General features: G+C 34.7%; 1 long non-coding RNA gene across 2 annotated transcripts in view; it reads left to right on the plus strand.

Moving 5' to 3' along the window:
• LOC105475617 (uncharacterized) overlaps positions 1-15,493 on the plus strand; it is a 43,687-nt gene that overhangs the window by 9,891 nt on the left and 18,303 nt on the right. The window contains exon 4 of one of the 2 annotated variants that reach the window (XR_011622196.1): positions 3,471-4,058. This is a non-coding gene — a long non-coding RNA (uncharacterized lncRNA). The remainder of the gene's footprint in view (positions 1-3,470; positions 4,059-15,493) is intronic. The other variant, XR_011622197.1, reaches the window with a different exon arrangement.

A 15,493-nucleotide genomic window follows, 5' to 3' on the forward strand; every position in this document is an offset into this window, starting at 1 on the left:
GTCTCAGTCTCCTGGCCTCAAGCCATCCTCTCACCTTGGCCTCCCAAACTTCTGGGATTACAGGCGTGGGCCACCACACCCTATTTTCCTTTATTTTTCTCTTCAGCTGTTTAGTTATAAATTCTTTCCAGTTGTCTAAGTTTTGTTTAACATATAAAGATAGATTGCCTAAAACTATGAATGTAGAAATATTTCTAATGCAGAGAAATTTAATCTAATACCCTTGTATTTATCAAGAGTCAATTTTTTAAAAAACAGAGACATCTCTGTAAGGCCTGAACAGCAAAATGTTAATTAGTGGAATCTAGAAAAATCAAATCCCCACAGAATTCAGAGCTAGAAAAACAGAGTCTAATAAAAAGAGAGTAAAGGACATGAATTACTGTATTATCAAAGTAGAACTATTTATGATCAAGAAATATTAAACTACTGGAAACTTATTTGTAATAAAAATGAAAGTTAAAAAAGCATTTCCCACCTATCAAATTGATAACCATTAAAAAACAAATAGGTTATGATGACAAGGATTTTGGAAAATAATAAATGTTGTACACTTCTGGGAAGAGTGTAATTAGAACACATTATATAGTGGAAATTTTAAGAGTAAGTAAAATGCTGACTTTAATCCAATAATTGCAGATGAATTAATATAGTGAATGGAAATAATTTGATATCTCAAATGATGTACATACAAGTATATCTCTGAAGTGATACTTATTATATTGAAATATGTCAAATAAAATGGATTAAATTATGGTAAATCATAATAAGTAGAGCATAACTATTAAAAATCATGTTATAAAATAAAGAATATAGAAAGTCAATCATGATATAATGCTGAGAAAGAAAGCAGGTTACAACCATATGATTCAAATACACTCACACCATACGTGTTCTGTTGTATTTATTGTATATATATTTGATTTCAAAGACACACTCAAAATGACAACAATTTGAGCTTATTAATACTATCTCTAGTTGGTGAGATTAGTGGGTATTTGTATTGTTTCTAACAGTTTTTAAATAGTTTTATAATTTTTTTATAGTGAATGTGTACACTTTATTATCAGGAAAATGCCTTTGTTTTTTCTAAATATTTAAAAGATGTCCTATGTATTAGAAAAAAATCTGTAGTGGCTCAAGCCAAGTTTTCACATGTTAAATAAATCCATTATGTATAGACACAATTATCACATAATTTTTCATTGGCCAGCAGCTGTGTTAAAGGCCTTGATTATCTTTAATGAATCTTTGCCTTTGAAACTGTTGTTTCTCTTTCTAAATAACATCCATTACTCTAAAATTGTATTGTTCTGCTATCTCCAATTTGGCACTAATCCGAGCCAACTCAAATGTGAATGATTCAATGGTCTGCCTCTGAGTAAGGTGAAGCATATGGAGTGCATTATACTTAAGACCAAGAGTTTATACTGGCTGGTTGGTAGTATCTGGGGGTATAAACCAGGGTGTTGTCTTAGACAAATATAGCTATTTAATAGTTTGAGTTATGGTAAACGGAAACCAATTCTTCTCCCAAGTGTAAAAGTTGAGACTGGGGCAGGGACATTTTTGGGGTTTTTTGCTATGATAGGGTCTAATCTTTAGTGGGAGTCAGAATGGCAGCAAGTGTTCTCGAATGAAGGGATGACAAGGAAAAGTTCAGAGTGTCACATGACACCTTCTATTACCTATGAGGCATGAGCTGCTGCAGTGCTAAAGCACAAGTTTACAGAGTTTCAGGGTCTTGAGATTTTTACACAAAATTTCAAATGAAACTCATAGTGTTACTTTTTCTCCTGAGTTGATACCATTTTGCAAAATACAAATATTTAACTAACAAGCCAAAAATAAGCACATTCAAATTTCTAATACATAACCAAAGAAATAGTCTTTCCTTAATACTAAAAATATTGCATGAAAAAAACACAGTTTAACATCCATTTGTAGTAAATATCCTCTTCCTCTCCCTCTCCCTATCCTTATCTTCCCCCCTTACTCCCTCACCTCTTCTCTCTCTCTCTTTCTCTCACAAACGACTTAGATACTGTTATTGATGTCTCTAATATGAAAATACTCTTGGCATAATGAGAGCTTAAACTGTACTTAAAGTCCATTGAAACGTAAAGTTAAAAACAAAGCTTAGACTCAGATGGAAGCGACTTTAGAGATCATCTGATTCAATCTTCTTTATTTAAAAAGAATAATTCAAGGGCTATTTACAGCATATGAATGACCTATAAACTCACAAGTTAAATTAGAAATTAGTAGTAATTTGTTAAGAGGCTGTGACAAAATTTAAATTTTATATAGTCAACAAACCTGATAAAATTACAAAGTTAATTGGGCTGTTAATATTTTGACCCAAAATTTCTAAGTGACCTCAGTTAATACATATTTATATCTAGAAGGAACTAATTTGATGATGGAGAAAAATGGAGTTCCCTAATTCATATCAAATTATTTGTATCAAATATTAATATTTTATTGTCCCAGTAACTGTTTTCTTTTTCTTTTCTTTTTTTTTTTTTTTTTGAGTCATGGCCTTGCTCCATCCCCCAGGCTGAAGTGGTGCAATCTTGGCTCACTGCAGCCTCAATCTCCTGGACTCAAGCAATCCTCCCACCTCAGCTGCCCGAGTAGCTGGGACTATGGACACATGCCATCACATCTGGCCAATTTGTAAAATGTTTTGTAGAGAGGAGGTATCATTATGTTGCCCAGGCTGCTCTCGAACTCCTGGGGTTAACTAATCCACCCACCTCAGCTTCCCAAACCGCTGGGATTATAGGTGTGAGTCACCATGCCTGGCCAATAATTTCCATTTAAGGAAAGTAAATAGCAAATATTTTAGACTGGCTATAAATTATTATATTACCTTAAAGTCCCATAATTCATTAAGGCATCAGTCATTCTTATACTTTAAAATAACTTTTTGGTTCATGCCATGAGAAACCATATATAAAAAACATTTTCTCATAAAATAATTAGCCTACACACTAGGAATAATTTGATCTTTTCTTTTTTTTTCTTTTTTTTTCTTTTTTTTTTTTTTTTTTTTGAGATGGTGTCTCACTCTGTAACCCAAGCTGGAGTGCAGTGGCACAATCTTGGCTCACGGCACCCTCTGTTTCCCAGGCTCAAGCAATTCTCATGCCTCAGCCTCTCGAGTAGCTGAAACAAAAGGCACACGCCACCACACCCAGTTAGTTTTTTTTTTGTTTTTTTTTGTTTTTTTTTTTTTTGTTTTTTTGTATTTTAGCAGAGACGGGGTTTCACCATATTGGTCAGGGTTTTCTCGAACTCCTGAGCTCAGGCGATCCGCCAGCCTTGGCCTCCCAAAGTTCTGGGATTACAGGCTTGAGCCACCACACCCAGCTGAATATATATTTCTCATTGCAAAATGATGATGAAACTGAAAGCTTTGTGGCAAAAATTGCAGTTATAAGGAAAAGAGGTTCATGTTTCCCCAGGTATAAAAATGGGCTACCAAGTAACTATGTGACCTGAGCTACCCACCATGAACTGGGTGTTATCTGACCACCAACCCATCAAGTTGCTGTGTGAAATAACACTCCATCATCAAATAGAAGTGGTATATTTGTGATCTGGCCCTAGCAGCTGTGAAGGCACAAGTCAGTTACATGAAGAAGTGGCCCAAATGCTCCTGGTCTCCGCTTCTGCTACCCTGGCTTCTCTCTCCCAGCCTGCACCTGTGGTCTCATGGAGTTCCCAATGATCACTTGACAGAAGAAGAGAAGACTAGGGCCTGGTTAACAGATGTTCTGCGTAATACTCAGGCACCACCCTAAAGGGGACAGCTGCAGCAGAAATAGAACAAAAAGGCTTAGAAAGGGCACATTTGCTCACTGAGCTGGGACATGTATTGTCTCCTGCCCTTGGACATCAGCACTCCTGGTTCTCAGGCCTTTGGACTTTGACGAAGATTTCCATCATGGCTTCTCCTGGTTCTCAGGCCTTTTGACCCAAACGTCTTACACCACTGGCTTTCCTGCTTCTCCAGCTGGCAGATCGTGGGGCTTCTTGGCCTCCATAATCACGTGAGCAAATTCCCGTAATAAACCTCTCTATTTGTTTGTGTGTTTGTGTTTGTGTTTTTGTATTATGTTGGCTCTGTTTCTCTAGATGATCCTGATTAATTCAGATGGAGGAAATCATATCATCTTATCTGACAGTCAATAGTGTATCTCTCTTTTGACCTTGACTTCTTTTGTCTGTATTAAAAACTTTTATTGTATTTGATACATTGTGACTGTAATAACAGGAGTTTTTTTAAATATATATTAACATAGTGATTAGAATATTTGACTCTAAAGTAGGCCATATATTTAACTTTTAATAGGTCAGATATGGCTTGGGTTTAAAGGTGAGTACAATAAATTTATACTATAAATTAATTTCTCATCAACATTTCCAAAGAAGATATCAAGAATGCAAATATATACTACTTGTGTACATATTTGACAATAGTTTTCATGAAACACTTGAATAATTGTGACATTTAAGTAGCAGTTAAGAGACAAGATGGCAACATTTCCTGAGGAGACCAGTCAGCTTCCTGATGGCAGGTTGATTCCATTCAATCACTTTCATTATGAAACTGTCCACATTTTGTCCTTACTGGACAAAACTCAACTCTAGATATGGATTTTCCTTCCTTGCAGGCAATGATTTTGCTAAAACTACCACCTGTATACTTATAAAATGCCTTATCCACTGTCACGATATGCCATACAGCATTGCTTCTGATCAAGAAATTCACTTCACAGCAAAAAAAGTGTGCCAATGGGCTCATGCTCATGGAATTCACTAGTTTTACCATGTCTCCAACCATCCTAAAACAGCTGCCTTGATAGAATGGTAGTTTGGCCTTTTGAAGACTCAGTTACAGTGCTAGTTAGGTGACAATACCACTTGGCCAAGTTCTCCAGAAGGCTACACAAGCTCTGAATCAGCATTCAATGAATGGTGTTTTTTGTTTTGTTTTGTTTTGTTTTGGGGTTTTGTTTTGTTTTGTTTTTTCTATACTAAGGATTCACAGGTCCAGGAATTCAGAAGTAGAAATGAGAGTGGTGCCACTCGCAATTACCCCTAGTGACCTATTAGCAAAATATATTTTTGTTACCATGACTTTGTGCTCTGCTCACCCAGAGGTCTTAGTCCCAGAGGGAGGAATGCTTCCACTAGGAGACGCAACAGTGATTCTAATGAACTGGAAGTTAAGACTGCCTCCTTAACACTTTGGGCAACTCATGCCTCTGAGACAACAAGAAGGGAGTTTTGGTGTTGACTAGGGAAATTGAACTGGACTACCAAAAGGAAATTGGCCTACTCTACAATGGAGGTAAAAATGAGTATACCTTAAATATAGATGCTTCCCTAGGACTTCTGCTAGTATTACCATGCCTGTGCTCAACGTTAATGGAAAACTACAACAACCTCATCTGAACAGGACTACTAATGCCCCAAACTATAAAGGAATGGTTTGGGTCTCCCCACCAGGTAAAAAACCATGACCAGCTAAGGTTCGTGCTGAAGCAAAGGGCGTGTAGAAGAGGGTAGTTATAAACACCAGCTATGACAACAGGACCAGTTACAGAAACCAAAAGTTTTTCATGTGTATTTCCTCCTTATTTTGTTATTAATATATTTTGCTTATATATATATATATTAAGCAAATATACTTGTTTTCTTTTTTCTCTCATTCTCCTATTATGTAACATAAGATATTTGACTCTATATAAGTATTGAGTATTGTTAATTTTACATCATCGTATTTAAGTTATAAAATATCAGAAGGATAAATATTACTTAAGGACTGTATCTCCTCTGGAAGGGATTAGTGGATTTTTTATTTTATGCAAGATAGTTGTATTATGTAAGGCAGAATTATGGCCTTGTTAATTGTCGTTATTTGGAAACTAAGTATGGTTAAAGGACGTGCATGTGGGTGCCAAGTAGACAAAGGTGAATTGTGATGGTGAATGTCATGTATCAACTTGACTCAGCTAAGGAATGGCAAGATAGCTGGTAAAACATTATTAATGGGTGTGTTGATGAGGGTGTTGCTGGAAGACATTAGCATTTGAATCAGTAGAAAGAGTAAAGAAGACTGCCTTCATCAATGTGTGTGAGTTTGAAATAATAGAGTTTATAGGTGGATGTGTTTAGCACAAAGGCCCAAAATTGTTTTCTTAACATGATAGGTTTTAACAATTATATGACCTGCAAATAACACTAACCGTATGCCATAAAGACATTATATCTTTAGTCAAAATATGTCAATACAGGGCCAGAATTAGTAAATAAAATAAAAATCATTCTATATTTCTTGAAGACAAGTATTACTGATTTATCTGAGTGATAATTTACATATAAACCATGTATATTCTACTAGTATGTTTAGAGCAAATAAAAATTATGAAATCAGTTTAATAATTTATTTCTATAGTGAAAATCCCAGGGTAAAAATCAACAAATATAATTTGAAATATAAAATGTATTTCTATACATTTGTAAAACAGGGACCAATGCTTACTTCAGTAGGCAATAAAGCATACACACATTATTACATTCACCAGCATTTGGTTATAGTGGTTCTTATTTGAAATAAGTGGCAACTGTCTATCAAAACATATTTTTCTGGTTCAATTTTTCCCATGTGGACTTCATAATTTTATTTTAAGTACATATAAATTATATATAAATGATTACTAAGACATTTCAGGTTTGTATGTTAGCTTTAATTACTAAACACTAATCTAGCTGTGCAAGAAAATTGTTAATCATCTAATAATTCAAGTAAAATAAAACTAGATAAAATTCCAGTGGAAGATCTAATGCGGTGCTCAGTCATAAAGGTACAGACAGATTTTAAAAGTGTAGACAGATTCCTCTCCTGAGAAAACTTGTTGGATTTCTAGGAAGATAAGATTTACACATAAAAGGTAGCTAGACAATAGTACGAGAATATATATATAGTCTTCTGTAATTCATAAATGGAGAGAGGGAGGAGAGTGAGGAGAGAGAAAAAGAGAGAAATAGAGACTATACATGTTAGAGTCATCTACAAAAGGTCTCTAGGAAGATAAAACAGCACAAATTAGAAAGGAGTCTGAAATTTCATTTGGAGAGAATGCTTGTGCAGTATTTGAGGCAAAAAGTTAGGTAAGAATTATCAATTGATTGTATTTTAGGATTGAAAAAGTAGTTATTGGTGGCCATGCAGTCCATCCCCCGACAGAATTAGAAATATCAAAAAGGATCTAGCTAGAGAGGAAAGTGGTGAGTGCTTATGTATTATGTATTTAATACATACGATTCAAGTGGATGGTTGCATATTTAATATATTCCTTTATTTGATGAGTTGGAATTTGCATTAGAAGTAAGGATAAAATTAAGACTTGATTACCAAACGATCATTAAGACTATGATTATAAATAAGCTTTCTGAGATGACGTAGAGTGACCATACAAAAACAATGGCTCCTCCTGGAGGTAGTCTTACTCTCAGGAAGAAAGAAAAGGATGAAACCTCATAAGGAAGGTTTGTCAGAGAAATGATTAGAGAGGCAAGGAGCAAGCGAGCACAATATCCAGAAAGCCACGAGGAGAGAAAAATTCTGGACATGGGTGATGAAGAATTTCAAGTAGAGATATTGTGGAAGATAATATTTGAGAAAGGCCCCAGGGAAGGATGTGGTTAACAGTACAGAGACTGTTTCATCAGAGCAGCAGAGGATCCAGAAGACAGCAAGAAAAGAGAAAATAGATGCAGGGTTTATCTAGATACGAACAGGAAAAAAAGTAATGCAGCTATGTAAAAGAGAAGCAAAGACAATGAAAATGTTTTGCTATTGTTTATTTTCTTTGTCCTAAGAAATAATCCTTAAGAAATTTAAGTTGAAGGAAAGAAAGTGATTATGTTGTCATCACTTGGTACTTGTCTGGGCTCAGTATATATTGAGTGGATAATTGAGAAATAGTTGGAAATGGCAAAAATTATGAAAACAGTTATATTTTTGGAAGTCACAGAAGGTGAATACAAATGGGGAATTTTCTTTAAATGAAAAGAAAGAGAGAGACATACTACCTTAAAAATAATGTGGCCAGGTGCAGTGGCTCACGCCTGTAATCCCAGCACTTTGGGAGGCCAAGGCAGGTGGATTATGAGGTCAGGAGTTCGAGACCAGCCTGGCCAACATCGTGAAACCCTTTCTGTACTAAAAATACAAAAATTAGCTGGGCATGGTGGCGGGCACCTGTAATCTCAGCTACTCAGTAGGCTGAGGCAGGTGAATCCTTTGAACCTGGGAGGCGGAGGTTGCGGTGAGCCGAGATGGCAGCATTGCACTCCAGCCTGGGCGACAGGGTGAGACTTTGTCTCAAAAAAAAAAAAAAAAAAAAGGAAAAATCTGGTTTGTTTTTTCCATATGCTGGGATGGTATTGTGGAGTTTTGAAAAAATTATCACTTTGGTGTTAAATAATAATATGTTGCTTGGCAGTCTTGGTTTCTCTGTTCCATGTATATTTCTCTTTTTGACCTTACTATTTTAAATATGCTTGAATTTGGCATATGTAGCATTCTCCTTATCTATCTGTAATTAAATCTAGAATAAATAGTAAAATCAATAATACATAACCCAATTGCTATGTAATTCTGTAATAGAAATATGCGCATCAAGTTTCTGACCAGTAAGAACTTGGTAAAGAAAGCTAACTAAATATTTATCTCATTAGGATTTCAGGAAATTATTATCCAATTTTAGGACATATCAGAATACAGTGCTAAGCACTACAAGTCATGAATTTTACAAAAAATTTACTCTTTCACACAAATATGTAATTTACTTTGTTAACTTTAAATCACTTCAGCATCTTTCTAAGAATGTATTAATTTGGAATTGACCAGTGAGTTCTGTCAAGCAACACTCATATTTGTTCAAACATTAGGACAATGCATTTTCCCAATATTATCTTACAGGAAACAGGATGTCATAGTTTGAATCATTGAATCTTTACATAGTCTGATATGGCTCATTCTCTCAGTTACTTTATTTTTAGCCATAAACCACTATTCAGAGATACATGTTAATCTGAAACAATGTAAATTAATGCTTTTAATGTTTATGATTATTATATATTTATAATTAAAAAGGAAAAAAAATAATAAATGTTTTTAAATTTCTCCCAGGAAATTACCTCAGAATAACAAGTGTTAGTTTAGGATGCTGTAAAGAAATCTTTTAAAGATTACTTAAAAATAAGGAATGGTGAAGTTGTGAGATCAAGCATATATAAATTTCAGGAAAAACGAAATGTTAATATTTTGTAAACTGGTGTAAAAATTGAGACAAAATATTGAGTGAGATAATTATGCAGCTCTGTGTCTCTTTTTAAAGGAGGTAAGGTTTATGTACTCTTGAAAACTGCCTTGGAAGACTCAAGACATGACTCCAGTATGAACCATGAATGAATCAACTGGTGTTGAAGATGCATATTAAGGGAGTAGTTTCCTATGACTTTTATAACAAATAACCGCAAACTGTGTCACTTAATAGGATTTGATTCTCTGACAGTTCTTGAGGCCAGAAGTCTGAAATCAAGGTGTTGGCAGAGCTGTGCTCCCTTTGATGGCACAGGGGAAATAACCATGGTTGCCTCTTCCTGGCTTCTGGGGGTTGCTAGAAATCCCTGGTGTTCTTTGACTGCAGCTATATCTCCCTGCCTCCATGGTTACATGGCCTTGATTACTGTGTTTCTCTTCACATAACGACACCAGTCATATTGAATTTAGAGCCCACTCTAATCTTATATGGCCTCAACTTAACTAATTACCTCTGTAAATACAACATAAAGCTATGGAAACTAGCATATGAGAAGGAATCAATAGTGCACCGATGAAGCATACTATATATACTTCATCAACTGAAGGTAATGAAAATTCCTATGGAAGGAAAATTACTACTATAATGAAAATTACATGAGAAATTGAAAACCAAGGGACTCAGGTCATTGAAAACCCTGACCAATATTTTACAACCTTTGAAATAAAAATCTAACTATAATACATCATATAGGAGGATTCTCCACTAGAGTTCACACACTTGAAGTAAGTAAAATAGATGCAAGGCATTTGACTTTTATTCAACACACCTGCTCACTAGGAACATGTCAGGGTCTGCCCCTGCTGGAATTTCTAGATTTTTAAAAAATGTATTTGCTTTGAGCATAAGATCTTCAGATTTAGCAATTTATAATTATTTACACTCACTTTACATGCAGAATAATTTGAAAGCTTGAGTATCTTTTTTAGTGAAGAATTTGCTCTGCCCAAGTTAAGTTCCTGCCCAAAAACAAGGGCTCATCAATCGATGTTTCACGTTCAGTTTAGTCCATTCTCACTGAGACATACTCAAGTAGTTCTAACCAACAGTTTATTCTAGAATCTTCCATTTCTCTTAGCCATAAAATTCTACCATTTGTCAAATTTTAGAAAGTTCATATTGTAAATATATCTTGGCTCTTTCTTTTTCCTCTTCATAATTATCTCTATAGCTGAGTCTGTAAAATAACTTCTGTACTCTTTTGTTTCTAGCTTCGGATTCTTCAAATCCAACCTACATATTGAATACCAGAAGAATAAAACCCAAATCTGGTTATGATTTCTTATACATATATAAAATGCACACACACTGCCTGGCATGTATAAAAATCCCACTTTAAGGTAGCAGAATGTTTGTTTCTGTCTTTTAAAATCCGCTTCCTAAATTGCTGCAATGCCTCCTTATTACCTTGACAATGAAAATTCTTTACCTGATGAATTCGTTGGATGAGTTCACTGCTAAGAAACCCAGACTCAAAGTGGCTTAACAAGAAGAACATTTTAAATCTCATATCACATGAAGCTTAGAAACAGCATGAGGTTTTCTAGTTTCTGATACCTCAAGTTTCCAGCCCTGCTTCTCAGGTTTTCTTGACTCTGCCTATAACCCAGTATCTGCTAATTATTCTCAATCTGGCTTCTCTCATGAAGCAGCAACCATGAAACATACCTCTCACCATCCATCTGGTTGCAGAAAAGATTTTTCTCTTTTCCATGGAGTTGAAGAAAGTTTCTCCTTGATTTAAATTTGCTTAGATTCTTCTATTACTGAACCAATCATAAAAGAAGGAATAAAATTACTATGATAGGTTTATCAATATCTGGAGAATAATTAACTAGTACACAATGAATATTGAAGAGTCAATTGCATATTTCATGTAACATATTCGATTTTTGCATGTTACTGCTCCAGATTTGCCTATACATATTCTAAATACTAACCACAACAACCACTTCCTGTTTCTTAAATGTGTCATGTTTTTCTTCCCCTTTAGTCATGATTTCCTTTTTGCCAAGAATGACCTTCACCATGTCTTCAACTGACTGATCTCAAGCATTCTTGAAAGCTTAGTTTAAGCATCACCTTTCCTAGATCTATTGCCCTGTTTCTACCAGATGGAATCAAGAGAGCCTTTCTTATCACCTTGCTTTCCTCAAGCACAGTCCTTCTCAACCTCCCGAAAATTAGGATTACTCTGTAGACCATTTCAAAATTCTGATGCCCTGAAACTGCTTCCAAACATCTGATTCAACTGGTTTGCAGAAGAGCCTGGTCATGATATTTATTTGTTTTTAACTTCTCAGCTGGTTCTAAAGTGAAGTCAAGATTTAGATCACTGCTCTCGATCACTTGCCGTATCTGATTATTAGGATACATTTCTCTTTCTTCTCTACTAGGGTTTTAGTTTTTGAAGATATGACTATGTTTTTTACCTTGGTAGCCTAAGTACCTAAAAGAACATCTGATGTAATGTTGGTGCTCAAAAGTTTGTTGATTGAAAATAAACGCTAAGTTTCAAAAGACAGTTTTTAAAAATTCAATTTATCAGCTGTAAACCAAATGCCTTACGTGTGCTAAACTCTATAAAAACTGTTGGTACACATGGTAGATAATGCAGAGTCAGGTTTTAGCACAATTAATTTTCAATTAGGTGCTAACAAGTTAGCAATTATGATCACAGGGTTAGGAGCATCAGGCCACTACATCTGAAATTACTCTTCCAGAACTTCGACCTTCAATCTAATAGAGCAAGTTATTATTTCCTTAAATAATATTCCATTATCTTAAGTAATAGTTTGCATAATTTTAAAAAATTAGGTCTTACAAGTCTATACTTACGAGTATGTAAAGTCTAACTATAAATAAGTCCATCCTTTTCTTTTTCTTTTATCCAAATATTTATTTTTTGTGTGTTTTTACCTAGGCTCCAAACAAAATCTAAAAGGTTTTGCATTGTTTTAATAGCCAATGAAAGGCAGGTGTTCACTAAATGGAATGAGAAAAATTAAAAGCAGCCTAACTGCAGAAGTGTCTTTGAACCACAAATTTAAATTTTTAGTGGTTTTACAATCTTCTTAAGCTGTCAATGGAAAAACATGGCTTGACATTGAACACATACCAAGTCAGTAGCATAAAACTATTTTATAATGTCTGATTGGTCATTGGAAAAAAACAGTTTAAAATTCAATCCGTGTGATAGAAATGCCACTTAGAAAAAGACCATTCATACTGCAGTGCTGTAGGAAACCCGTGGTGATAACAGTTCCCATTTCATCCAGCAGCAGAAGGGGTTTTAAAGAATTACAAATGGAATGGTTCCTAGAATCCTGCATGTTGGGTAATATTAATATAAATTTATCATCATAAAATTCACTATTAGAAGAAAAAAACATACTATTATTTTTTCACTCTCATGCATTAAAAAACATCATCTTAAATGATGATTTTCAGGTTTATTAATGGGAATTCTTTGGGAATGTCCATTCATAATTTCATCAGATCATTCATTCATTAACCAAAATATGTTGAACACTTGCTATATTGTTACTCATCGTGGAAAGGGTTGGCCTAGTCATCTGTCCAGCTGGCATTTGTTAGTCATGAATTTTGTATTTGGAAAGTCTGCGTGCAGCTATTAATGATGAGAGATTGTAGAATTACAGATTACCTGAAACAGAACTGGTTGTTTCAAAGTGTTTATAAGTCATATAACAAAACAAAACCTAAGTAATCCAAGTAAAGCAAATGGTGAAGTTTTTTAGATTTGAAACTATTCTGGAAAATTATGAAAAATTAAGTGGACTTCATCCACACTTGGAAATCAGATTTGTTGCACATATCTTAGTATCGGACAAGTTTTGAGGACTGTAAATTTTGAATTTCTAAACTTCTGCTAACTTCAGCTAAATTTGAACTAATTTTGAGAAATCCAAACTCATGATTTTCTCGTATGCCTATTTGTCTTATTTCTAGACTTCTCATTATTAATTAGCAATTTCAAAAGGGTAGAGACAAGGGGGAAAAAGCATGGACAAGAAAAGACAGCAGGACAAGAAAAAAAGCAATACACAAATTAACCCATTTATGCCTGAGGTTGCAATTTCTTGAATTTTTGCAATCAGGCCTTGGCGATGATCTTGAGCACTAAGCTAGAAATAATTCCCACATACTTAGCATTCCAATAATGCAACAATAGGCATAAATTGGACAGATTTGCCCAATCTTGGTTATCACCTCTAAAAAATTATTTAATAGAATATAAGGTTGAAATTAGTGTGAAAGCTTCAGAGAATATGTGGATTGCAAGATCTGCTTTATTCCTTTCCCCCCATCATTGCCAAAAGTTAAGAATTAGTCCTACATATAATGGTATGAAATTAATTCATGTTCTGATCTGTAAAATAAAAGTTAAGCATTATAATTGACTTCAATAGTTATTATGGTGACGATCGATAAAAATTCCTGGCAAGTATTGACAAGCCTTCAAGGACATAGCAGTTATGAGCTGCCAGCTAAAAAGTACTTAGAGACCTAGGCAGGAAGGTGACTTATGGCTACTTTATTTTTTTTTAATGTAATTTGATTTACTTCGTTCCTTAAGAGAAAACATTTTACTAAGGCTTTTTGTTTGTGTGTTTTTAAGGTTTTTTTAAATAGACTTTATTTTTTTAGAGTAATTTTTTTGAAGTAATTTTAGGTTCACAGCAAATTTAATAAGAAAGTATAGAAAATTCCTATATTCTCCTTCCCCACTCCTCCACGTACAGTCTCCTCCACTACTAAACATCCAGCATGAGAATGGTACCTTTGTTACAAAATAAACCTACATTGATACACTTTTCTTGTTGTGCTTGATTTAGGAAGAGATGTAAATATGCAGTTTGTAAAATCCTGGGAAAAAATTATCTACTCACCTCCCATCATACACATACCTTAAAAAAAGCATATATATGCACACACGAACACACATGCCACAACTTTTGACTTTCCATCCTAAGAATGCACAGTGAAACGGACATTATCTGCCTATCACAGTATCAAACAATAACTCTTAAAAGCTCTTCCTATCACACTTCCTTTTAAGATAAGTGAGTGTTTTTTACATTGAAGGGATACATAGTAACCTTCTAAAGTAAGCCCCTAGATTTAGAATACTTTAGCAGTAGTGTTTTTAGTGGGTACACAGTGATTGATACAGACATTGTTAAAATTAGAGGCTGAACAAGTTTGATGTTTATCTTCCCTCCTCTTCCTTTCTCTCATCATTTCATAAAAGCAATGGCTTGGATTTTATTACAGAAATGATGCCACTCTGTTTAGAGACAGCATTTTTAAATTTAGGTTTAGGTATGTATTTGTCTAATAATTAATTACTAATAATAAATTACTATTCAATAAAATTCCCGTAAGATATAATTTAAAATGTGATAGGGAAATGTTTACAGAGTGTTTTCTTTTTACTTTTATGAAAGTTTTGTATACTTATCAAATGCCTTTATATAGGGTTTTCTTTTCATAGACATTGTGGTACCTATAATTCTTGATTATTTGTCCTTGGTAGTTACAGCTAAGGTTAAATTTGCACTGTATTTCTTTCTTTCTCTCTCTCTCTCTTTTTTTTTTTTTTTTTTTTTTTGAGACGGAGTCTTGCTCTGTCACCCAGGCTGAAATGCAGTGGCATGATCTCGGCTCACTGCAAGCTGGCTCACACTCATGAATCTGCCTCCCGGGTTCATGCCATTCTCCTGCCTTAGCCTCCCAAGTGGCTGGGACTACAGGCACCCACCACCACGCCCAGCTAATTTTTTTTTTTTTTGTATTTTTTAGTAGAGACGAGGTTTCACTGTGTTAGCCAGAATGGTCTCGATCTCCTAACCTCATGATCCGCCCGCCTCGGCCTCCCAAAGTACTGGGATTACAGGCATGAGCCACTGCACCCAGCCTGCATTGTATTTCTAAAATAAATATAATATAATTTATAAAGTTTTTAGTCATAAAAAGACAGGGCAAACCAACAAACCTTAAAACCTTACTACTAAGCTGGGCACCAGAGTTCGTGCCTGTAGTCCAGCTATTTGGGAATCTGTGGA

This window comes from Macaca nemestrina, chromosome 4, assembly GCF_043159975.1.
Source record: "Macaca nemestrina isolate mMacNem1 chromosome 4, mMacNem.hap1, whole genome shotgun sequence".
Taxonomy (NCBI): Eukaryota; Metazoa; Chordata; class Mammalia; order Primates; family Cercopithecidae; genus Macaca; species Macaca nemestrina.